Source organism: Colossoma macropomum, unplaced genomic scaffold, assembly GCF_904425465.1.
Source record: "Colossoma macropomum unplaced genomic scaffold, Colossoma_macropomum, whole genome shotgun sequence".
Classification (NCBI taxonomy): domain Eukaryota; kingdom Metazoa; phylum Chordata; class Actinopteri; order Characiformes; family Serrasalmidae; genus Colossoma; species Colossoma macropomum.
The window spans coordinates 2,042,163-2,067,686 of NW_023494793.1; the positions used below are offsets into that span (position 1 = coordinate 2,042,163).

A 25,524-nucleotide genomic window follows, 5' to 3' on the forward strand; every position below is an offset into this window, starting at 1 on the left:
TTAGCAACCATTTGGGGTACCATAGCATGGCCTAGCAACACCTTAGCAACCATTTGGGGTACCATAGCATGGCCTAACCACCTAGTTCCATTGCAGTGGCCTAGTAACATTTTAGCAACCACCTGGGATAACATAGCAACACCTCACCAACCACCTCAGATAATGTAATGATGGCCTAGCAACATCATAGCAACCATTTGGGGTACCATAGCATGGCCTAACCACCTAGTTCCATTGCAGTGGCCTAGTAACATCGTAGCAACCACCTGGGTACCATAGCACAGCATGGCCTGGGAACACCTTAGCAACCATTTGGGGTACCGTAGCATGGCCTAGCAACACCTTAGCAACCGTTTGGGGTACCAAAGCATGGCCTAGCAACACCTTAGCAACCGTTTGGGGTACCATAGCATGGCCTAGGAAAACCTTAGCAACCATTCGGGGGACCATAGCATGGCCTAACCACCTAGTTCCATTGCAGTGGCCTAGTAACATTTTAGCAACCACCTGGGATAACATAGCAACACCTTACCAACCACCTCAGATAATGTAATGATGGCCTAGCAACATCATAGCAACCAACTGAGGTTTTTGTTTTTTTAAACGTGGCACAGTTGTTTGGTCGTCACTGTCCTTTCCAACATGTTCACCTTTAAACTGTAGGTAATTTTGTGATGCGTATCGTGTATCATGAAAATGTCTGTGTTGTGATATTTTGGCCATGACTACCGAACTGATGCTGCTGTTGTACCGTCTCCATTTTAACGTTCTAAAGCGACGCGTCCTGCCTTGCGTTCCCCATGTTTACTAGTTCACCCTGCCTATCTAAGCCTAATTAAGCGTTGGTAAACATAATGCTTGCTTATGTCCTGGCTGGCTGTGTCTGTTAGCGAGCTGCATATTCCTCCAGTGTCTTCAAAACCATGAATATGTGCTGGGCTGAGGGTTGTGTTGACGTTTGACGATGTTGTCCGTAGCAGGCAGTGCCTGTCCACTAAAATGCGTTAAAAAAAATCTAAAAATGACAAATTACTGTGAAAAGAATTTCAATCTGTAATCGTTAGAGTGAGCAGCGACTCCCTTCACTTGCATTTTTGGTCCAAATAGAGTCTCAACTCATGCTTTGAGGGTCTGTGAGCAGTTAAAGGGAAATTCCACCAATTTTTTTTTAAACTTCTCCATAACTCAGTGTGTGAGATGTAAACAGTGATTCAGAGTGGTTTGGTGTGAAATGGTTCAGGTTTCTTTACAGTGGTGGTGATAGGAACCAGGGGTCGCCATGACTACAACACAAATATAGACGTTTTATTTACTATCCAGAACCACCAGTGAACCTACACGAGTCTTCTGAGTTTATATGGAATGTTGATGATGGGAAATAGTGGAAAATCTGAAATAATAAGTTTTCTTTGGGGACTATTTTGCCTCACAACACCCTTCATGTACCCTTCCACTATAAATTGATTTAAATTAATGGATTAAAATACGTTTTAAGCCAAAACTTTGTCACAAAACTATCATAAAACAGTGTCTCAGTCATCAGGCAGTGAATTCATAACCATTTCATGTAGTAACTTTCTGTGAGGGAGCTTTTAGAGGTGGACGTCTGGTTCCTATCACCACCACTGTGAACTTATCTGACGTGAACATCAAATGAGTCTGAATAACAAATTTATTATGCAGAAATTTAAGTAAATTCTTTTAAAGTGCCCATATTGTATGGTTTTCTCCCATTTAACTTCTCCCCCTGAGGTCCACTTATAACATCTGTGTTTTTTTATGTACCAAAAAAGGTCATAATTGATTTCTACATGACCATTTTCCAACTTTTCCTTTTCCCTTAGAATAAAATGGCTACTGTTTAGTGCACCTTTAAGACTGATATATGTGAAATGAGCTCTGTTCTAATTGGCTGTGCCTCATTTAGAAAGCACTTAAGTGGGTGGAGCAAAATTGCAAATATAAACAATTAAAAGACAAAAAGAAACAAGAAAATAAAGCATCAAAAAATGTAAATGCAAACAGTCAAAGCAGTAAAACAAAAAGAATAAAATGGAAATGTTTTAAAAGTGTAAAATTAATGAAATTAATAAAATGTTAATTAAAAGGTAATATGAAAAACGCTGTTCTTGGAAGAAAACCTCGTATCTCCATTTTTACTAAACTATACTACTATATATATATATATATATATAATATATATATATATATATATATATATATAATAATAGAGATATATATAGAGAGAGATATAAAAATGTGATAAAGAGAAGATGCAGACTTCAGTGGAAACTCGATCAAATATCAGTTCACACATACAGTAAAGCACAGACTAAAATAGAATCTGTCCATTGATGCGGTCATCGGATCCTTCCTGCAGATCAAAACTGTGTGCATATCTGATTACAGTGCATCAGAGAAGCACTGCAGAATGAATCTGCTTCCGCAGCGCACGTTATCAGACATCTAGACGCCTGTTAGAGTGACAGCACAGATACCAGTCATATTTACCTTTATAAACTCATCAACACTGACTATAAAGTCAGGCAAATTCACTGTTTATCACTATTCTGCTATCATATGGCTGCTCTACTTTACACAGGTACGTATGAAAGTGCACAGCAGAGACGCAGGAAGGCGTATAAAGCCTGCTCACTTGAGCACAGCGCACCAAAACATGAGCACAGATGCCAAAAATGAAGAAGTATGACGTGAAAAGCAAGTCATGTATTCCATAGATCTGGCAAAGAACACTTTAAAGGCCCCCCTGAGGCCCAATTATAACATTAGGGTGGATTGATGCATCAAACACGGTCATAATTATTTTTAAAACTTCTCTATTGCTCAGAATTAAACAGGCTGCTTTTGTTGCTGTCCCTTTAAAGCTGAAATATGTAAATGAGCTGTGTTCTGATTGGCCCCCCTGTATTTCTGTACTTGCGCCTCATTCAAAAAGCAGTCTGGGCTGAAACACTCCTTATAACTTCAGTGTGAGTGGGCGGGGCTAAACTGCTGCAGGCTGAATAGCAGGATGTGTGTAAATATGTCGTTTTTTTGTGACATCGCAAAATTAATTTTCCGACGATTTTCCTATGACAAGGGGGTCTTAACTTTCCTCTTAAATATGCCAAAGTCTTCCAGGGCCCTCAGGTCATCAGGAAGGGAGTTCCAAAGATTAGGGCCGTGATGGGAGACGGCCGTCTTGCCGCTCGTATGCCGAATGGCCGGTACAGCCGGGAATGTTTACATAGAAGTTCAGTTTTCCATGCTATGGGCCCTTTAAGCGTGTCTGAAGTCGTCTTTGTGCTGTACCGTCTGATAAGAGCGCGTCTGAATCCTGTCAGTGCCCTTTAGTGTTATAATGAAGATCGGTGACATCATCGCAGTGGAACGCCATAACAAAAGCCTCTTCCTCCAATAGTCCTGGCCTTCACCTTTGGAAAAGGAGGCACTTTTTTTCTCTCTCTCTTTACATCCTGTGGCACAAAGCCGTGTGTGAGAGCTCCAGGGAGCCACGCCTGGAGCTCCTTAAACACATAAGCACATGGGCTGGAAAAGAGACTAAGTTTAGAGCCGGTTTGTTTTCAGTGAACACAGGTACTCTGGTCACCTTTGTTTTCTGTACCCAGACCAGCGTTAGCCACTGTTAGCACCTAGGCGGCTATAAAATAAACAGCTCTGAGCTCTGGCCCATTCTCTTCCTGAGCAGTCGGCCTCATCCGGAAGCCTTGTTCTTTAGGTCGGGCTGAACTAACCCGTGTCGCCACGGCTTTCCGAGCAGATCGGATCTAAACAAAACGTCCTCTGTAGGGAAATTATTAGTCGGAGGGCCAAATTTGGTGCTGCAGCTGAATACTGACGCGCCAGAGTTTAAGCATAACCCATTAAACGTTAGGAGAATGGAGTTTTATTGTTGTTTATACGTTTATATGCGTATACCTTTTGGTTTAAAATGCACATTATTAATTTTTCAGCGTTGGAAGACATTTTAAGATGAACTGCTTGCCATTCTTGCTGCTTCTGCTCTTTTCAGGAGACTCACTAAAGAAACGGTGCAGGGATATTTTTCCACGGTCCCCAGTAGGGCTGGGCGATTAATCGAAAAGTAATCGAAACCGACATTCAGAACCTCTAACTGACGTAATCTTGCCTGTGTCGGTTATTTCGATTTTTTTTTAATTCTGTTAATCCTTTCCCCGCTCTGTGTGTTCATGTACCGTCCCCTTAAACTTACTACCGTGCGTGTATCACATGACTCCAACACGTCCAGTCTGTGACATGGAAGCTAAGGCTACGTTCACACAGCAAGTAAAAGTGGCCCAAATCTGATTTTCTCACCAAATCTGATTTTTTTTGTTTGGCTGTTCAGATTATCTTTTAAATGTGATCTATATGGACATCAGTCTGAACAGATCAGCTCCTAAACTGACCCACATGCACTAAAGAACAGAGCGTCGCCTTGCTTTACGGCTCATCCAGAGGTAAACAATCAAGACTGCCAACGTACTCCAGTCGCTCCCGGAGGATCAGCTTCATCTTCACCAGCATCACAGGAGCCATCGTGAAGCTTCACTGACTGACAGCTGGGCTCATCACCCAGAATGTGTTCAGCCCGCTGTAAAAAGGGCACGGTCACTTCTTTGGTTCGCGTCCTTCGATTCTTTAAGCTTTGCTTTCAGACTTTGAACTGTGCTTTGACCCTGCAGCCTCGTTCTCCTGCGGCTGCGTTCAGCATTTCTTTCGAAATCTCTTCAAACATGGAGGGTCTTGATGAGTCTCTTCTAATGTTTGTACAGAAATATCACCTCTAATGTTTGAGTCTCAGCAGCGCGAAATTATGACGAATGTCGAGTTGGATTGACATAAAAGCAGCATGAATTCTGATCTGGCTGTTGAGACAATTTACATTAAGATATGTAGAGCATATTTACAGCACAAACCTTGTCAGTGAACTATGAGGGCAAAAAAACAAACAAAAAATAATTGTTCATCAATTCTAATCGAGGTAAAACATTCAGTTAATCGTGATATTGATTTGAGGTCGTATCGCCCAGCACTAGTCCCCAAGTTCAGTCTTAGAAGTTGGTTTTGCACTTTCTGCCTCTGACAACCCAAAAAAACCCCAAACACTTTCAGTTAATTTGAGGTTTGAACATTTTTCTGACCACTCCAGCAGCTTTTTGTGCCAGATTCAGATATACAGTCTTGTGCAAAAGTTTTGGCACCCCCAGTCACATTACGCATCACTTGTGTTCTCCAGTCTCAGTTGTTGTTAACATCTCCTCTACGTGGAACAAACTTCTGCAACATAAACATAATGTGCACATGTACATAAGACCTGGTTCTCTGCGGGAGCTCGGGTTCCTTCGTTCTGCGGCTCGTTAGCCTCAGGCTCCCCAAGCGAAAGAGCAGCGTCGTCAGTGATGATTAGCTGAGCTTGTGTGAAGGTGCTCGTGGTGAGGAAAGGTGTCGGCACCGCCTTAACGTGAGCTTATCTGGGAGTGGATCTGTGCAGAAGCGGCTGCTAAATGCCGTCGCGCTGCGTCAACAGCGAATTCACAGGTTGTAGTGGGTTAAGCTTTGTTCAGCAGGTAAGGTTTCTCAAATGTAGACGATCAGACAGGCATGATGGGACATGGTGGGACAGAGCTAAAGTACCAAATGAGTAAGAGAAAATTTGGAAATGGACAAAATTATAGGCAAAATTCCAGCTTCAAAGTGGACGCTGCTGTTTTTAGCTGTGTGATGTACTTTAGCGCACGTATTAAATGTTGTTAGCCACGTTGGCTTCATAGCTCCAGCGGTAAAACTTCCCACACCTTGTCTGTAGAGGTGGGCAGTATGGTGATGTATTCATTTTTTGTTATAGTGATGAACGAAATGCTTTTGTAATCATTTTGTGGACGTCATCCATACCTAAAAACACTGACCAGCTGCACGTTTAGTTAAAATAATTTAATATATAGTCCCATATAATTAGTCCTGGACTTAGTGTAGTGCTTCATATGAAATGTTGATTTATAAACCATTGTAAGTTTGTGATGGTTATTTTAAATGTGGTGCTACTAGTGCATTGTGACTGTGTTTCGAAATATTGTGACGTTTATTATGCACAATGTCTTTAATTATACAGGGTGAGTCAAAAAAAGGTTCATCCAGTTTCAAAATGATTCATTTCACTTGTAAATCATTACAGATCAGTGCAGTAAACTGTAAATGGTTTAAATGAGCATAAAGTTTATTATGTAATTGTACAAGGTCTCAGTATGAACCTCCTCCAGCTGTACAGACAACATCAACACCGTAGTCAAACTCATCCCATACTGGATTGAGCATGTGGGTGTCGCTGCACTCACGGCTCTTTCAGTGCGATTTCGGAGATCATCCAGTGTTGTGGAACCAACGCCGAACGCTCTGAGCTGTTGGAGCTTCACTGCCCACGAAAATCACACTGCACAGTTATGATGGATTTACTTTTATTGAAGTGTAGAACGCAGAACGCTTTCTGCTCAGGGGTCTCAACTCCTCTCAGACTGAAGGGAGCCATCTTCCACTGACAGTCAGAAACTCTATGACCCCCTCTTTCAATTGGATTGTGATTGGTTCCTAGGCGCCTCATGGTTGTAAAAATATGGCGCTTTGAAATCAGATGAATCTTTCTGAATCACCCTGTATAATGATATGATATTTTTGCCACATCGCCCTCCCACACTTAGCTAATTCAGTACATTTAGCGTAACAGGGGCAATCTGGTAAATTTCAGTATTCCTTCAAAAGGGCCCTTATCATGGAAAACTTAATTTCTCAGTTTTGAAAATAACAAATTTTGATGTATTATAAAAATCTTGCCAACGTAAAATAAGACACGAGACATTTTAATTAACTTTTTATTTTATGTATATTTAATCTAATGAGCATTTTAAACTTGCATGGTTATTGTTAATCAACATCCTCTCTTGTCATAAGGAAAAATCAGTTCAAATAAAATTCACTCAAACAATAATAAAGTAAATTCTGAATGAGCATTTCTTGCTCTTGTGCTGTCAGGGAATGTCTAAACACTCTGGTGGGACTTTTATTTGTCCTCAGTTTTGCTTAATTTTCTCTGTACAATGATGAGAAGTGATTAGTCTCTTAACGTTTCCACTTTTGACCCACGCCGCAGAGTGTAAACAGGTCAGACGCCTCAGTTTTTAATTAGAAACGAGGGGAAAAGTGCGTTGCTTTCTGTTTGTGTTTCTAAACAAAGTCTTTATTTTCATTGTTTACTTTGTTTTTATCACAAACCATGTTGTCGCTTCACTGCTCAGACCAGAAATAGTAAATAAAAGTTGAAATCTGTTCACTTTCTGAGCAGATATGTGTTCAGTCGTTTACATAAATGCATGTGATTGGATGAATTTCTACACAGGACGGCTACAGAAGCCATGCTGGTTCAAGTTCATGTATTTCACTGAAAATGACCATTTTTCACGTATGTTAATCAGATTTGCTGCACAACTTTTGGTCCGCTGAAGTACTTTGCTGGGTCCACATCTGGACCAGTTGACGACTCCTGATCTAGAGAAACTAGGCTGCGAAAACAGCCCGTTTTTAATTTATTATTTTTGTGATGTCATAAAAGCCTGTGCATTCACATATCTGCCTGTTCAGCCTACAGCACTTTAGCCCCGCCCACTCTCACTGAAGTTATAAGCAGTGTTTCAGCCCAGCCTGGTGATTTACTTACATCAGTCCTGAGTGCAAAGCAAGAAAAGCAGCCTGTTTAATTCGAAGGGATAAAAAGGTGGAAAATAGTCATGTAAAAAAAGAATGGCAGCTTTTTTTGGAACATAATACGACACAAATATCATAAATGTCATTCAGACCCCAGAGAAAAGTAAGTGAAGTGGAGGACATGGAAGCTTTTTTTGGTACATAATACGACGCGTGTAGGACGTGGGCCCTTTAAGTTTCTTAAAGTTGGTGTCTCTGTTTGGAATGACCTCATCAGACAGTCAGGGGTGTGTTTGGTGTTTCTGTGGGAAGACTCTTTCATTGGAGTAACCACAGAGCAGTGAATGACCGCTGGGCATTAGGGCAGAAGAGTGCAGGGCACAGAGTTTACATGACACACTCGTCCTCTACAGGAAGCTGCGGACGGCTTCCCAGAATCAAACAAATGGCCATTCTTTAAAGCGCGGAGCTGTTTTCCTTAGATTACACCGCAGCATTTACATCTGCCTCAGCAGGAAAAAACACGCCATTCACGCTCTACCTGCTCGCATATATATATATATATATACACACACACACACACACACACACACACTCTCTGAGGTATGCAAAAGTTTGAACACCCCTGCACAAATTGCACGGTTTGTTGGTTTTCTAAGTGAAAATATACAGAGAACACACTTAAATATCACACTTCTCTGCTGATTTTAATGCACAGTTTCTGTTCATTTGCTGAGATGTTGGGGTCAGAATCAGATTATTAGGTAAAAATAAAATAATCCTCCTTTACAGTAAAATAAAGCTCTGCTGATCGTTCAACACAGTTTAACAATAAATGGTCTTAAACTCTGGAGTTAATGTAGAACTGCTGATTCACCCTTTAACCCTTAAGATCAGCGCAGACTGCTGGTCACCATAGCAACACAGACAACAGTCTCGCCTAGCTAGCAGCTAACGAAACGGCAGAGAGAGAGAGATTTAAGACGAACATCGATAATTTAGAGATAAATGGACTTATTAGTGTTTATAATCACTCCAGCTGGTTTCCTGATACGTTTAATCTGCAACGAGAAACTGTCAAACACTAAAAAGTCACGAAGCTGAAGTCAGTTTCTCATTCGCCAGCTTCGCCGAATTGTCCGTTCCACCTTAAATGGTGCAGCAGTTACATATTGGCAGCTCATGCACCATTTAAGGTGGAACAGGACAATTCGAATGAGAAGCGACTTCAGCCTCGTAAAAAGTCGAACATTGAGAGACATTTTAGAAGAAACTGTTCTACTTTTGAGGACAAGTTTCCTGCTGGAGATGCGAGAAAAGCGGCTATAGCTGAGCTAAAGCTTAAAGCAGAGCAAAGTCAGTCTGTGTTTTCGTTTATGTTATATTTTTAGTCTATTAAGTCAAAGGAAGTGAACACGCTTCTGCACATTTTAATTGACTGACTGTTTATTTGCTGAATTTAACGTATTGGATAAAGAAATAGAGCGTGTGTAGAAAGTGTGGCCTGTCCTCAGCAGATCAGTAGACATTGTGCGCTGAAGTCAGCAGCAGACTGGCATGTTTCAGTGAGTTCACTGCAGACGCCTCTTTATCTTCCTGAATGTGAACTTTCTGACCTCGAAGGACGATAAATTTGAATGTTTTCCAGAACCAGTTACGCTCACTGGCGCGTTTCTCTGAAGGCTGTAGCTTGTTTGTGTTTCAGTAGTGAGAGTGTTGGAGCTGCACCTCGTAGATTCTTTACAAACTGATTCTGCTCCATCATTGACTCTCACAACCTTCCTAAATCGACCAAGCAAAATCAGTTCTGCTCTTCGTTTTGATACAGTGTGTTTCCGAATCAGGTGTGTGTGTGTGTGTGTGTGTGTGTGTGTGTGTGTGTGTGTGTGTGTGTGTGTGTGTGTGTCAGGATGTGGTTTACTGGCTGCTGTAACGATACAGAGACAAACAGACACGGGTTTCGCTGCGTGTCGATGCATTTCTACAGAGAGGTGCATTCATTGATTTCCACTTCCTCCCTCTTCCTGTCTACATTTATGTGTGTGCGTGTTGTAAATGTGCAGTGCAGTGCTGTTTGTGTGTGTGTGTTAGTGTGTGTGTGTGTGTTTGTGAGTATGTGTGTTACATGCATGTACAGTCTGATGCGAAGGTTTAGGCACCCCCAGTCAAATTACTGCTTTTTTTTTCTTCTTTCTTTAGGTGAATGTAAGTGAACACCTCCTCTACATGTTTATTTAATGCGCCAGTAAGCATGAAATTTCATCCTTGTGGAAGTTTGGTACGTTTTAGAACGTATGGGCACTAAAATTGCCATAAAAATGTCTTATTTAAGTGTGTTCTCTGTAGAAGGTCACAGAGAAATAGTCCCGTCAAAAGTTTGTCCAGGGGTGCCCAGACTTTTGCATACAACTAAGTCTTGTAAACCAAAGATTCAGTTAGATTCTGATTCTTCAGTACATCGTAAAAACCCAATTTTCACCACATTATTAATGGCAACACCATAACGATCTCCTGAGATAGCATAGCAACAGCCTAACAACACCTTAACAACCACCTGGGAGACAATGGCCTCAGCCTAGCAACACCTTAGCAACCACCTGGGAGACAATGGCCTCAGCCTAGCAACACCTTATAAATAAATAAATTTAGTTTAGCTGTATTTTCACACTTACTGAGTGCACAGCTGTGTTCATGTTCTGTTGACAGCAAACAGTGGTCCAAGTTTATTGTGAGTGAAATAACATTAGTAGTCTAACAGATCTCGGAATTCCAGTGTTGACTATCTTCAGCGTTGTTAGTTGTCATTAAATTCCATATTCCTGTTTTTATGTTTTTAGGAATTCTTATATTTTCTCACTGTTGTGAAAAACCATCATTTAGGTCTCATAAACAGGGGAAGCATCAGCATCGTCATGTAAAACATTTAAATAATTTATTATCATTTTTATTTTCAGCTTATCGGATCAGAATCGGACACGTTATCGGTTATCGGATCAGCGCAGGTGTTTCATATCAGGGAGCGCCGAGTGCGAAGCTGCGTGGGGCCCGAAAACCAGCAGATCTCTCAGATCTACTCTCGACTAGATCCCCTCTAAGCTGTTACCATACAAGGCCATGGCGGTGTTGCTGAGTGCTGTCTTGCTCCTCATTCACAGGGTTCTGCAGTTCCTCTTCCGTTCTCACAGACGCGGCGCGGTGTATTTATACGCGTTTATGTGCTCACGCCCGGCCTGCGCTTCTCAGCAGATGAAACTAGGTTGTGGTGTGTATGGGTGTGTGATGTGTTTCTGTTTCTCTATGCTGGTTTCACAGCCCCCCCGGCTCCGTTAGGCGTGTGCTATCTCACACTTTTTGTGTGTTTTATGAGGGTTTGAGTGGAATATGACGGCCGGACTGTAAAGCATGTGACTCAGGGTGGTGGAGGGTTTTTTTTTTTTCCTTTTCTTTTTCTTTTTGTTTCGCTTTTTTTTTCTTTTTTTAAATATACAATTGCTAGTTTGCACACAGCGGGCAAGAAAGGGTGGGGCGTATTAGCATTTTGTATTTCTGAGGTGCACGTCAGTTTTTCGGGGTCTTGGAGCCCCGTCTACTCATTTACATCATTTTCTTATAACTGTTGTCTACAGTTTTTGTGATGTTTTTACTGTGGACTGAGAGAGAGAGAGAGAGAGAGAGAGAGAGAGAGAGAGAATGCAGTTAGTCTTTTCTGTTGAGGGAGTTTTAAAGTTCATTTTCTCCAGTTTATTTTAAGTTGGATGGGACTAAATTTGGTGCAAGTGATCAATCAGTGTATCTACACCAATCAGGCGTAACTTTATGACCACCTCCTTGTTTCTACGCTCATTGTCCATTTTATCAGCTCCACTTACTATATAGGTGCACTTTGTAGTTCTACAGTTACAGACTGTAGTCCATCTGTTTCTCTGATACTTTGTTAGCCCCCTTTTACCCTGTTCTTCAGTGCTCAGGACCCCCATGGACCCTCACAGAGCAGGTACTATTTTGGTGGAGTTTTTAAACACTGTGTCCACTCACTGTCCACTAGACACTCCTACCTTTTCGGTCCACCTTGTAAATGTAAAGTCAGAGACGATAGCTCATCTGCTGCTGCACAGTTTGTGTTGGTCATCCTCTAGTCCTTCATCAGTGGTCACAGGACGCTGCCCACAGGACACTGTTGGCTGGATATTTTTGGTTGGTGGACTTTTCTCAGTCCAGCAGCGACACTGAGGTGTTTAAAAACTCCAGCAGCACTGCTGTGTCTGATCCACTCATACCAGCACAACACACACTAACACACCACCACCACGTCAGAGTTACTGCAGTGCTGAGAATGATCCACCACCAAAATAGTACCTGCTCTGTGAGGGTACATGGGGGTCCTGACCACTGAAGAACAGGGTAAAAGGGGGCTAACAAAGTATCAGAGAAACAGATGGACTACAGTCTGTAACTGTAGAACTACAAAGTGCACCTATATAGTAAGTGGAGCTGATAAAATGGACAATGAGCGTAGAAACAAGGAGGTGGTCAGAATGTTATGCCTGATCGGTGTCAGTTACTCACGTTCCGCTCCCTCACATGAAGCGGCTGATATCCCGCTGAGTCCCAAACCAAACCCCCAGCAAATGGCTTATTTAAGCTTTTCTAAATTTAGGGGCGTTTTTTATGGTTTATTGTGGTATTGTTATGGTTTATTACACTGTTGTTTGTAGCTTAGCTCGACGCTGCATCCTCCTTGCATTAGCCACCTGCTGCAGGGTCCTCCTGTAAGAGATGACCTTCATTTACGAGAGCGCGACAGCTAGCAGTTCACCTTAACTGACTGATGACTGCTGCTGTTTTTAGCTGTGTGACCTAATATTGTCCATCTCTATAGATTACAGGCCTGTATTCACCAAAGTTGCGTAAAACAGGGCACGGTTTTGAGCACCTCTAGTGATGTACTACTCAACTACTCTGTCTGATCCATGAGAGTTTCGTACGATGTGGAAATGAGTGGAGATTTGAGTGCAAATGAATCAGCTTCATGAATCGGTGCGTGAAATCAAGCGCCAGCATACCAGTGCCTCATTAACATATCATTTACATGAAGCACGTCCTAATTTATGCAGATGTTTCGGGAAGCAGCCAGTAAGACAGCATGCAGTAGCTCGAGGTTTGAGGCACTGCTCCCCCTGCTGACCAAACTTTTATAGTGTTAAAATTACACTGACTGGAAGGAATAAAATGTGGAATAATCTGAACATCTCAGTGTTTTTTGAGATGGTGGAATGATGGGATTGTTTGGTGACATTATTCTTCTAAAGTAACATATATTTAAATGCTGTATTATTGCAGCGAATGAGAAACTTCTGCACTAGCTGTGTTTTTGTGTATTTTGTGGGCGGAGTCAGTAGTATAAAACAAAAGCACAGTAATAAAATGCGTTATAACAGTGTGCATGTAAAAGTACATCCACTTTTGTGCTGGATTGCGCACAAATTAGAAATAGTTATTGTCTATATTTATTCTTATTAGTGTTATAGATAATATTTCTAATAAAATCAGTTAGTTAACCATAAACCAAGCATTTTTTTTCCAGGTTGTGGAACGTTTGCACTCAAATTTACACACTCAAACCAGGCGAGACTCTGATCGTACAGATGAAAGATGAAACTGGCGAAGAACAAAGGGGAGGGTGATATTTGCGTACGTAATATTTCCGATCAGACTTGACTGTATACAACTTTAATGAATGAGGGCTGTTGTTTGGTGCCCAGTGCCGCTGGCCACAGTGGCCACAGTAGCCACTCGCCTTGCAGGTTTTTACCTTTGGGTTCTTTTTCCTGTTTTATCAAACCTGTTTGGTGAGGCACAAAACTAATCAGACTCAGTATGTGGTTGTTATTGTAGTTCGTTGACTGTTATCAGGGCTGGAGTGGGACCTTTTCACACCGAGAGTTGTGATGCAGACCAGCCCAACCCAAACTCTAGGCTTGACCTCTAGGCCCTGTTTACTCCATGCATTAACATTGAGTCACATTAGGCTTTTCACCTGACCGCATGGAAAGCCAGGTGTAAACACCCTCAGGACGCATCGTGATCAGATTACTGTCGGATCACTCAAACCACATTTGAGGCGAAACGTACACAAATGTAAACAGAATGTGGTTTTATTATCCGTGTAGAGTTACGTGTCAAGTGCTGACTAGGAGGTGAGAGAATAAACAATGAAATGATGGAGTGACCAGGAGACTTTCATCACTCTGGGGTGCATGAAGTGTTCAGGCCACGCTTTCCACTTGTATTGTAAGGAGAACAGAATAAATACAAGAAAAACGTGTGTTGACGTGCTTTTTTTGCAGGAAAAGTGCAATCGGATCTCATCTGGTCAAACTGGGGGCGTTTATTAATGGAATCTGCCCAAATTTTATCCAGATATGATCCGAACACCAACGCAGGGTGTCTACAGGGTCCACTTCCTAACTAAATAACCAAACTTCAGACACTAAACATTGGCTAATCGACTCCATTTGGTGTGGGTGGGGGCCTGTAAATCAGATTTTCCACCAAACTTTCGCTTTAACTGGTGGGGTCTGTTGGAAAATCTTCAGATCCCGCTTCTCTGGTTACAGTCTGATTGTTTTGCTCCGTAGTACTGTTTGATTGACGGCCGCTGTCCGCGATGGCATGTTCACGGGGCTGGAATGAGGAACCAGGTCAGGAAAAGAGCTGGGGAAAACAGAGGAGATGCTAAATTTAGCATCTAAACTGAAGAATGTGCCAATTATAGAAACCGAAAAGGATTTCCTGGTTATAAGTCACTGAGTGACACTGAGGATCTCACTCTGGGCGCTGGCCTTCAGCACACTTAGCAGTGCTGCTCCGAATCCATGCCACACATTAGCACGGCTCTGTCATGTAAACGCTGGAAATATCTGCTCTTTTTCTTATTAAAGTTTTTTTTTCTTTAACAAATTTAAAACTTGACAGCAGGTCTGCATTTACAGTTTGCAAGTTTTTACAGCCGTTCGTGCCTTTAAAATCCTGATCATAACAGCAGTAGCCGCAGTTAGTACAGCGCAGGAGCTGCGCAGCAACTGCAAGGCCAACAAGATCAAGGTTTGCGCATTAAAAGCTAAGCAGACGTAAGATGAGCGTCTAGTGCGGCTAAATTAAAAACACCGGTTACAATTTCTGTTTCATCACATGACTAAAATTTAACGAACAAATAAAATTTCCATACAACAGACTGTTCACTGTACGTAGAATACAACACACAACTGCTTACTGTGACCAGACGTAACATACCGTATATACACCGATCAGGCATAACATTCTGACCACCTCCTTGTTTCTACGCTCATTGTCCATTTTATCAGCTCCACTTACTATATAGGTGCACTTTGTAGTTCTACAGTTACAGACTGTAGTCCATCTGTTTCTCTGATACTTTGTTAGCCCCCTTTTACCCTGTTCTTCAGTGGTCAGGACCCCCATGGACCCTCACAGAGCAGGTACTATTTGGTTGGTGGATCATTCTCAGCACTGCAGTAACACTGACGTGGTGGTGGTGTGTTAGTGTGTGTTGTGCTGTTACGAGTGGATCAGACACAGCAGTGCTGCTGGAGGTTTTAAACACTGTGTCCACTCACTGTCCACTCTATTAGACACTCCTACCTTGTCGGTCCACCTTGTAGATGTAAAGTCAGAGACGATAGCTCATCTGCTGCTGCACAGTTTGTGTTGGTCATCCTCTAGTCCTTCATCAGTGGACACAGGACGCTGCCCACAGGACGCTGTTGGCTGGATATTTTTGGTTGGTGGACTATTCTCAGTCCAGCAGTGACACTGAAGTACTGCTGTGTCTGATCCACTCAGACCAGCACAACACACACTAACACACCACATTACTGGTGTGTATTGTGTATATTTGAACATATTTAGAGTCATATATATAATGTTTCTTTTTTCTTCTAAATCTTTGTTTAAATGTTATAAGGGGGCTACGCACCTACGATTTTCACTCATCTTGCACGTGTGTAAATGTGACGTGACAAACGTGTTTTGATTTAATTTTGTAGTACATACTTGCTAATTGCTAATTGGTGGGCCATGAGGTTCCATTCCTTGTTAGCTACATTAGCCTCGTAGCTCCAGTGTAAAACCGAAGAAGCGAACTTCTGATGGACTGCGTTTGATGAGAGTAGAAACTGCGGAGTTGTTGTTTTTTCTCTGAACTGTCGCTTTAACGCTTGCGTCTGGTTTGCTGGACTGAGGGCTGCATGCTCTGCGTTTCTGCTGGCTTGTTGTTGTAGCCACATTGCTGAGTGATTACAGGGTGAGTGTGTGGCGTTGTGAAACAGTGTGTGAGTGTGTGTGAGTGTGTGTGAGATGTCTCGGCGTGTGAAAGTGGTCGGTGTGTTTGGTTAAGCCCCGGCTGGATGAGGCGTTCGGCCTCGCGCAGCTTTTTTTTATTATTATTTGTTTTATGCAGATGATGTCACGGCCGTAAAGGGAGACATGAGGGAGGGTGGAGTCAGAGCCGCCCTTATGGAACAAATTAAACCGGCTTACTGCGTCCACTAACACAAACGACAGAGGAGTGGGAGAGAGAGAGGGAGAGAGACATAAAGAGACCCTGGCACAGACACAACTCATCGATTCTCTCTCACTTTCTGATGGGTTTGTACAGTTTATTGATCACACTGTACAAAAGCACTTCCAGAATCCATCCTCTCTCAGCCTGACCCGCGTTTAATCCCGAACACACCGACTCTCAGCGCAGGGTTACGTTACGCACACTCATTTATTTAAATAGGATTAGTGACTTTGGTTAAAAAAAAAATTACCTAATAAATAAATAAACTTTAACTGATTTTATTCAACTCAGATACAGATAAAACAATACAAAACTAAATTTTAGGTTTTGGGTTTAGATGATAAAGTTCAGTTCAAACCTCAGAAAGACTTCAGCTTCTGCTCTACAGTGTGTTTCTTTCCTCTGTTGTCTATTATTTATCAGTTATTTCTTTTGGTATGAATTTTTTGGGGTTTTTTTTTGCACAACTTTTTATGTTTGTCTAATACCTTAACAAATTAGCAAGATATAAATGTGCCAAGTACCCCTACAGTACTGTACAGTAACATCGTTTACATATTATACAATCTGATTTAACACAACACATTATGATGCAGTGCAATATGTTACAATATGATAGTGTCAAAATATAATAATACTAATTCAGTGTGGTGAAGTGTTGTGATTTAATATAATACGACACATTTACGTTACGATACTATGCAATATGTTACAATATATCAACATACAATAATACCAATTCAATATGAGTGTTATGATTTAATATAATAATACGATACATTTCAATACAATAATACGATGCAATGTGATACGATACAGTACGATACACTATGATGCAATATGATAAAACACCATTTTATGATACCATGTGGTGCAATACGATATGATGCAATACAATATGTTGCGATATGACATTACTGTACATACGTATTACACAGTCGCCACAATACAGTATGATAATATAATACAATACAACGATAAAACACGGTTATATGGTTTGCTCATACAGTACGATTTTACTGTGCAAGACATTGTGATACAATGATAATGCAGTGTGGTACAACGCTACTTGTTATGATACAGTATGATATGATACGTTACGATACAATTTGTAACAATACATTACAGTACAGTATGATAATGCTATATATTATGAAGTGGTAGTGATAAAACATGATACGATAAGTTGATACAGCATGATAATACAGTACAGTGCAATGCAATAATATTACAGTACAGTGTAATGCAATGTCATTTATGATGCAATATGATGTAATATGTTACAGTGGTAAAATGATATACAGTACAGTGCGATACAATATCACACATTTTGATATATCAAATGTGACAGTGTCATTTGTTATAGTGATGCAAGAAGGTACAGTATAGTCTAATATGTTATGATACATTGTTATAGTGTAATACATCACAGTACAGTATAATAATATGATAAATTATTGGGTGTTAGTGGTCTTTGCAGATAGCAAGTGTGAATTTTTTAATTTTAATTTATTTTTTTAATGTTAACGAACGCACTAATTCATTTCCTAAACAGTTGTAACTGAGTTGTTGTCAGAGATCTGCACCCACAGTATTGTGTGAACCACAATGGTTCATAAATATATATAAAAAATCGTTCTGAAAGTGAGATATACAGTGTTTTATAATCTGTTATGATTGTAAAAATTGTGCAGTGTATTTAATCCTCTAGTTTCACTCTAACACTCTTCCCGTCAGCCCCGGCGTCCCGCTCTCGCCTCGCCAGCCTCGCGTTTTTATCCAAATATTATGAATGTGTTTAACATCAAGGCCTGAAACGAATTACAAACTCCCGCGGAATGCTGCCCGCTTCCCAGGCCGTCTCCAAACATCCAAATCGCGCTGGCCGGCCGCCACAGGGTCCGTACTGAATTATGAATTGACTTGGATGTAATGGGGTCAGCTGTTATCCTGCTCCAGACGGGAACGGAGCTTTTAGCGGACGCTCGGAGGAAACGGCCCATTACGGGAGATTACTGAGACCGGAGCTGGTAAACGACGGCTGAAAGAGGAAGCTGCAGAACCTGCTGGCATTTATGGCACGTCAGTTATTGGACAGATCTGGACATGGATGTACATGCACTTGCCTGCACAATAGTGCTGCACGATACAGATTAAACCCTAGTATTGTGATTTTATTGCTCCGTATTGATGGTGATGCGCCTTAAAGGGCCAGTTTTCTGCAGTTTCCTTTAATTTTATTATTTAAACCCACTGAGGTTTATTCATGACCTTCATACCATTCGCCAAACTAAATGGGCTGTAAGATGTTTTACAGACTGGCTGGAACAAAACAACATTAATACTGATCTGGCAAAAACTGACAAAACTGAGCTAAACCTGATATTGCGGCAGTTTTATGGCTCAGTCTGATTTGGTCAGACTCTGAAGATCAGACTACACATTTGGCGAATGGTGTTGGGTTCATTTCTGGCTGATTCCAGGTTGTTTAGCTGTTCTTCTGTCACAGCTGCCGACTGAAAAGCTGCTCAGTGGTGATGACAGTTTGGGAGTTTAGTGTAAGGAGCTGGAGAACGAACTGCCGGCTGTGCAGCGAGTGGGCGGAGCTCGTTATTCTGACGTAGCAACAAGCTGCTTGTTAAGGAACTATAATTTGGTGAAGGAACTGCGAACATTAAAACATATTAAACGCCGCGTTCACGGCCCAGTTTATTAATTTATTACTGTATTTATTTAACTGCTGTATTAAAGCAGTAGAACACTCGAGGAGTGTGTTATCGCCAATAACATCACGGCTGTGATGATCTACGGCCACCAAATCACAGCCGTGATGTTTATATGTTTTGCGATGCAATAAGAATGTTTTACACCCCAGTTAGTTCTGTCACGGTAATGACGATTTAGCTGAGGTTTAATTACCATAATTAATCAGATTGTCTTTTTTTTCCCCTTTTATTTCTGTGTAACTATGGAAGGTAAAAGCCCAAAGTGGGCAGGTTGGCTGATTAGTTATCTGACTTATAGGAAAGTCTTTGTGTCTCGATAAAGACGTTTTCTTTCCCCTTTGACTTGCGTGTGTTTTGCCTCAACCCACTCAAGCTGTGGAAAACAACTGAAGTCAGCTCAAAGGGGAATCACACCTGTTTTTCAAAATTTGCACACAATTCAATGTAAACAGATTGGTTTGGTGTGAAATGGTTCAGATGTCTTTACAGTGGTGGTGATAGGAACCAGGGGTCGCCATGACTACAACACAGATATAGACATTTTATTTACTATCCAGAACCACCAGTGAACCTACACGAGTCTTCTGGAATGTTGATGATGATAAAATAGTGGAAAACCTGAAATAATAAGTTTTCTTTGGGGACTATTTTGCCTCACAACACCCTTCATGTATCCCTCCACCATTAAAATACATTTTAAGCCAAAACTTTGTCACATAAAAGAATGTCTGTCATCAGGCAGCGTATTCCACCTTTTAGAGGTGGACGTCTGGTTCCTATCACCACCACTATGAACAATTCTGACTCTGTAAGTTTCTCTAGAACAGAGCGTTTCACACCAAACCACTCTGAATGACTCTGTTTACATCTTAACCATTCAGTCATGCAGAAACTTTGAAATATTGGTGGAATTCCCCTTTAAATAATTGCAGTGGGCTTGACCACAGCGCTGTGTTGTATATGGAAGAGTGTAAAGTTGGTGAGGATTGTTTAGCGGAGCAGCAGCAGTTTGGGGTGTGTGTGTGTGTGTGTGTGTGTGTGTGTGTGTGTTTCAGGATGCAGTCGGGGGCTGTGCTGAGTGCTTTATTCAGGCTGTGCGGTGTGGGTGTCCTGCTCAACTGCGTCACTACAGTCACACGCAGCCGAGCGCAGGTTGCACTACACCAGGGGGGTAAAGTGGGGGGTCTAAATGTCCAGCTGTTTCCTGACCAGCGTAAAGAGGAAGTGTGCTTTAAAACAAAGCTCAGAACCAAACTACCGTTCAAACATGTCCGTCACTTACATTCACATAAAGTGTAGATTAAAGTTCTATAAACTAACGTCACCTGTATTGTATTATCAAAGGTTTTATTCAGCCTTTTAGGGGCGTATTAAAGTTATTAAATGCTAAATAAATAACAAGTGTAATTATCTATTAACATGTTTGATGTAATTATATTAAAGGGCGCATAACTTAAATTTGCCTTATGTTTTATTTTTTCTCCTCTGAGGTCGTCTTTATAACATTTGAGTGGTTTTACGCACCAAAACAGTCGCAGTGAACATTTACATCATCCTCAGAATAAAACAGCCTGTTTTTGTTGCTGTGCATGTAAGAATGATATGTAAATGACCTCGGTTCTGGTCGTCTGATTGGCTGTGCCTCATTCAAGAAACAGTCCAGGCTTAAACGCTCATTATAACTTCATCATTAATGGGTGGAGCTAAACTGCTGAAATTGTGAATGAGTAGTTGGGCCTTGTGACATCACAGAAGCAGCGAACAGGCTGTTGTTGCAGAATATATATATATATATATATGAGAGAGAGAGAGAGAGAGAGCTGGTGTCGGAAGAAAACCTTGTATGTCCATTTTTGTTGTTTTTCAGTTTTTGAAAGAACATGTTGTGCTTTACTTTGTGTGTACATTTCATGATGATTGGACCAAAAGAAACGGCCTAAAATGACTTAGAAAGATGTCTGGTTCCATTGACTTCCATTAAAAGTAAAGTAGGTTTTTTCCTTCTCCTGTAAAGTTACCATTTTGGAGATATATGCTGAATTTAACATATTAGGATAAAAATAAAACATAAAATGTGGTCTGTACTTGCACATTTTATATCTTATTAACTCCTCCCCCCTCCAATATGCTAAATTCAGTAAATAAACAGCACCTGTGTAATAAGGGGTGCAGTAGTGTGTCTCTGTACAGGATGTGTTCACTTAGAAAATGAGCTGAACGTGTAATTTGACCTGGAGCGTTAAAACGCTGTATGCAGTGTAACTATGCAGTGACTCTGCAGACTGTAGGAGCTCAGATTTGCGCTCCCGTCCCGCAGGCTGGCTCTGGCCGGCCTGTACGGGTCCTGACTCATGCCATGGTTGGAATTCTTGGACAGGATCCTGACGCACTTTGTTTCTGATAACAATTAAATGTGCTGACACACGCACCGTTTGCCAAGCGCTCGTAAATGCCAAACGGCAGGACAGGATATTTTTTTTTCCCTCGCAGACTTTGCCCTCTTCTCCCAGCTCTGTGGGTAATGTACAGTATCTGTCTGCCTGAGCGAGTGTGTTTGTTTTTCTACACTTCCAGGACTGAAATGTCCTGACGTTGTAAAACCAGCCAAAACAGGACCTGCAGGACCAGCTTTTTATTCAAGCTGTGTGTTGGATGACTTAAAACTGAAAGAGCAGAAAGATTAGGATCAGGGTTAGGGTTAGTTACAGACTTGGTCTTATAGCAAAACCTGCAAAAGGGTAACTTTACAGGAGGAAGAGAAAAGCTGCTTAACTTTTAATGGACGTCAATGCAAAAATGAATTATTCCAGACCATTTTGGGCCGTTTCTGTTTGTCCGTTCAACGTGAAATATTGGCGCAGTGTAAAGAGCAGCTGGCGACTTCGAATTACGTCACAAAACAGCAAAAAACATCTGATCAACAGATAATCAGAAGCCTCAGCGACTAAATCTAATCTCAGCTGTTTGAGTGTTCAGTGTGTCACTCTTCACCTTTATTACAGATTCCATTCGTTTCAGGAGACTCACTTTCAGTTTCTCAAGTAAATCTGCAGACACACCTCCAAAGTTCAGTCTTAGAAGCTGGTTGATCGTTTTCTGAAGTAATCAAACACATTCAGTGGTGTTGAGGTCTGGACTCTGGGGTGGTCAGTCCATCGTTCAGCTTCTTTGTTTGATGTGTCCGTCTCCTTTTCTCAGTGAGGTTCTTCTTGACAGCTACACATCCTTTCAGACCCACAGCGCTGAGTCGTCTTCTCACAGTGGAAGGATGGACAGAAACACCTGTGGATGTTTTCAGATCTGAAGCAGCTTGATTTTCTCCTCTCTCTCAGAGATGAAAGCTTTAAGCGCTGTTTATCTGATGGGGCAGTTTTGGGGGCTACCAGGTCTTCCAGGTGGTTGTTAGGAACTCCAGTTTTCACTTTAACTTTCTCCTTCCTTGTGCAAGTGGATTAGATTATGTCTGCTCAGAAAAATCAGTAGCTTATACTTCATGGCTGTTTTACTGCAGTCAGAAGAAAACGTCGTATCTCCAAAATGGTAACTTTACAGGAGAAGGAAAAAACACACTTCACTTTTAATGTAAGTCAATGGAACCAGAATTTTTTCCAAGTCATTTTTGGCCATTTCTTTTAGTTCGTTCATCATGAAATTTTTTACACAATGTAAAGGGCAACAGGTTCTTTCAAATTATGTCAAAAACTGAAAAACGAAAAAAATGGAGCTGCAAGGTTTTGTTATATGGGGTATAGGTGTTGCGTCACGTCCTGACACTGTATGAAAACAGACCTGTGAGTGTGTGTGTGCGCCGTGTTGACTTTTCAGGAGGAGTCTGTCGAGGCTGGTGTGTCTACACATCCTCAGTGACGTAACTGATGAGGATGAAAGATGAGGCGGGTTTGTGGTGGTTGCTACTGTATGAAAAGGGCAGGAAAAGGCCGCAGCTTTACATTAGCTTTATGTTCGCTTCTCAATCTGCGTTTGTTCGTCACTGACGGAAGCAGAAGGGGAAACTTTTGCATGCAGACTGATACGGTGCGACTCCGAGGAGACGGAAAAAGTGAAATGTACACAGGCTAATATAGCGAACATGTAAGGTTATCTACATTAGCCTGTGTACACATGTCCCACCAATTAGCATCGCTGCCTGATCGTATGCCTGACCAAATTCAGGCTTCGGGATGACCACAACTGTTCTTAGCTATATATGTACTTTAGTCCATGTTTACAGATAAGTGTGTCATATTTGTCGGAAACCACACAATGAAGTCTATTAGAGATTACTTCAAGGGGAATTCCACCGATTTTTCCAAAATTTCTGCATAATTCAGTGGTTCAGAGACAGTCATTCGGAGTGGTTTGGTGTGAAATGGTTCATTATAGAGACTCAGGTTTCTTTACAGTGGTGGTCATAGGAACCAATAAATCTGGAGAGAAAAAAAAATGTAGGGACTATTCTGCCTCAGAACGCCCTGCATGGATTGGAGAAATATGTATTTTAGCTCAAAATCCTCTCAAAACTACCATAAAACAGTGTCTCAGTCATCAGGCAGTGAATTCATAACCATTTCATGTAGTAACTTTCTGTGAGGGAGCTTTGAGGTGGACGTCTGGTTCCTATCACCACCACTGTGATGTTTTTCTAAAACAGAGCATTTCACACCAAACACACTTTTAACGACTCTGTTTACATTGTAATGATTGAATAATGCACAAATTTTGTGAAATTTGGTGGCATTGTCCTTTGATGGCTTGAGGCAAGCGTGCTGATTGTTGTACACATTCTTCCATTACTTTATAGTAGCTATGTTAGCTTCAGTGCTAAACATCAGACACCAAACATGTCCTGGCTGATTGAGTGTGTTTGGAGTGAAGGGGGTGAAAACTGGAAATTTGGTGTTTTGCTGAACTTTCACTTTAAATGAAAGCTGCTGGACTTCAGCCTTGTGCCATCAGACCTCATTCCAGCACAGAAGCTCTGCTTTCACATGCCTTTACCCACTTCCTCTATATCAGAAACCCCTCTCTTGTAGCTCTACCGTGCTGGAGGAAAGCAGCGGTCCTGTGGTCAGAAACTGACCGGTGCCGAATGGATTAGAGAGGGATTATAAATTATACAGCAACAGTCTGTAACTGTGTACTTACATAGTAGAGATACAAGGTAGGTGTTTCTAATAAAGTGGCCAGTGAGTGGAAATACAAGGTAGGCGTTTCTAATAAAGAGGCCAGTTAGTGGAAACACAAGGTGGGTGTTTCTAATAAAGTGGCCAGTGAGTGGAAATACAAGGTAGGCATTTCTAATAAAGAGGCCAGTTAGTGGAAACACAAGGTGGGTGTTTCTAATAAAGTGGCCAGTGGGTGGAAGCACAAGATAGGCGTTTCTAATAAAGTGGCCAGTGAGAGTATAAACTGTAGAAAGCTCAGTATTCAGTAATAATAAAAAAACAAAGTATTGCTCAACCGTGGTCAGTAGACAGCGTGACAGTGGTGGTCACTTCCTGGTGAAGTCACCAGCCCTGTGATCTGCAGCAAAACACACAAATATTATTGTTTATTTGGCTTCAGATGTGGAAGTTGTGAAATGTGTGTTTGTGTGTTTATTAATAGGGCGTAGGTTATTATGATAATCAGGCCCATAGTGTGTCAGTTGTTGCCGTTTGTTCTTCGTCTTTGTTCTGTTTTGGAATTTTTTGGACTCTCTTATTCCGGATCGTTTCAGCGCAGTACATTTTCTTCCCGTGATCCGTGATGAACAGGCCTGTGTTGCTAAGCAGGGCCAGATTATGTTGTCGTAGTGAATAAAGCGCAGTGACCGAAGCCCCTGTGTGTAGTCTTAGTGTAGTTTGGCCCACTTTTACATTCTTTACTACCTTCTGTTTGCTGTTTGCTCTCAGATTGACGGCGCAGGCATTCTGGGTAATGATGGGAAGCGATCTTTGTTGAGCTACGATTGGTGCAATACGATGAGCGTTCACTCACACGCAGTCGCACACTGGGGATTGTGCAAGAGGCGGCGTTTGGCGGATGGTGGATGTGCTGGTTGCGCGGGTTCTAGCCTGGGGCAGGTCTCCCAGTGCGCTGGAACAGAAGATTGGACCAACACAATAGCAGTGTTTTCCTACAGTCACGCTCACTTTAAACAAATCAGCTTTACAGTAACACATCTGCATCTTTCCCTTTGTGCTGGAGGTCAGTGTAGCTAACCAGTAATGGACGCTTATAGTCCACCATTTATCATCACACACTCCTCAAACTGTGTGGAGCTGTTCAGTGTCTCTAATAGACGTGTTGATGTGGTTTCTGACTCACTGTTGTCTATAAACATGGACTGAATAGCGTTAGTGTTAGATATAGATCGGAGTTGTTTATTTTGCACATAATTTCCAGAAAAAATGGACCATAGAATTTTTGAATGCCACTATTTTAAAGAATTTTGGAAAGAATTATCCAAATATTCTTCTGATAAATTTGGATACAATAAAGATATCAAACCTAAAG

At 41.5% G+C, this 25,524-nt stretch overlaps 1 protein-coding gene across 2 annotated transcripts in view; it reads left to right on the forward strand.

The window, feature by feature from the left end:
* grk5l (G protein-coupled receptor kinase 5 like) overlaps positions 1 to 25,524 on the forward strand; it is a 95,411-nt gene that overhangs the window by 35,461 nt on the left and 34,426 nt on the right. The window lies entirely within an intron of this gene.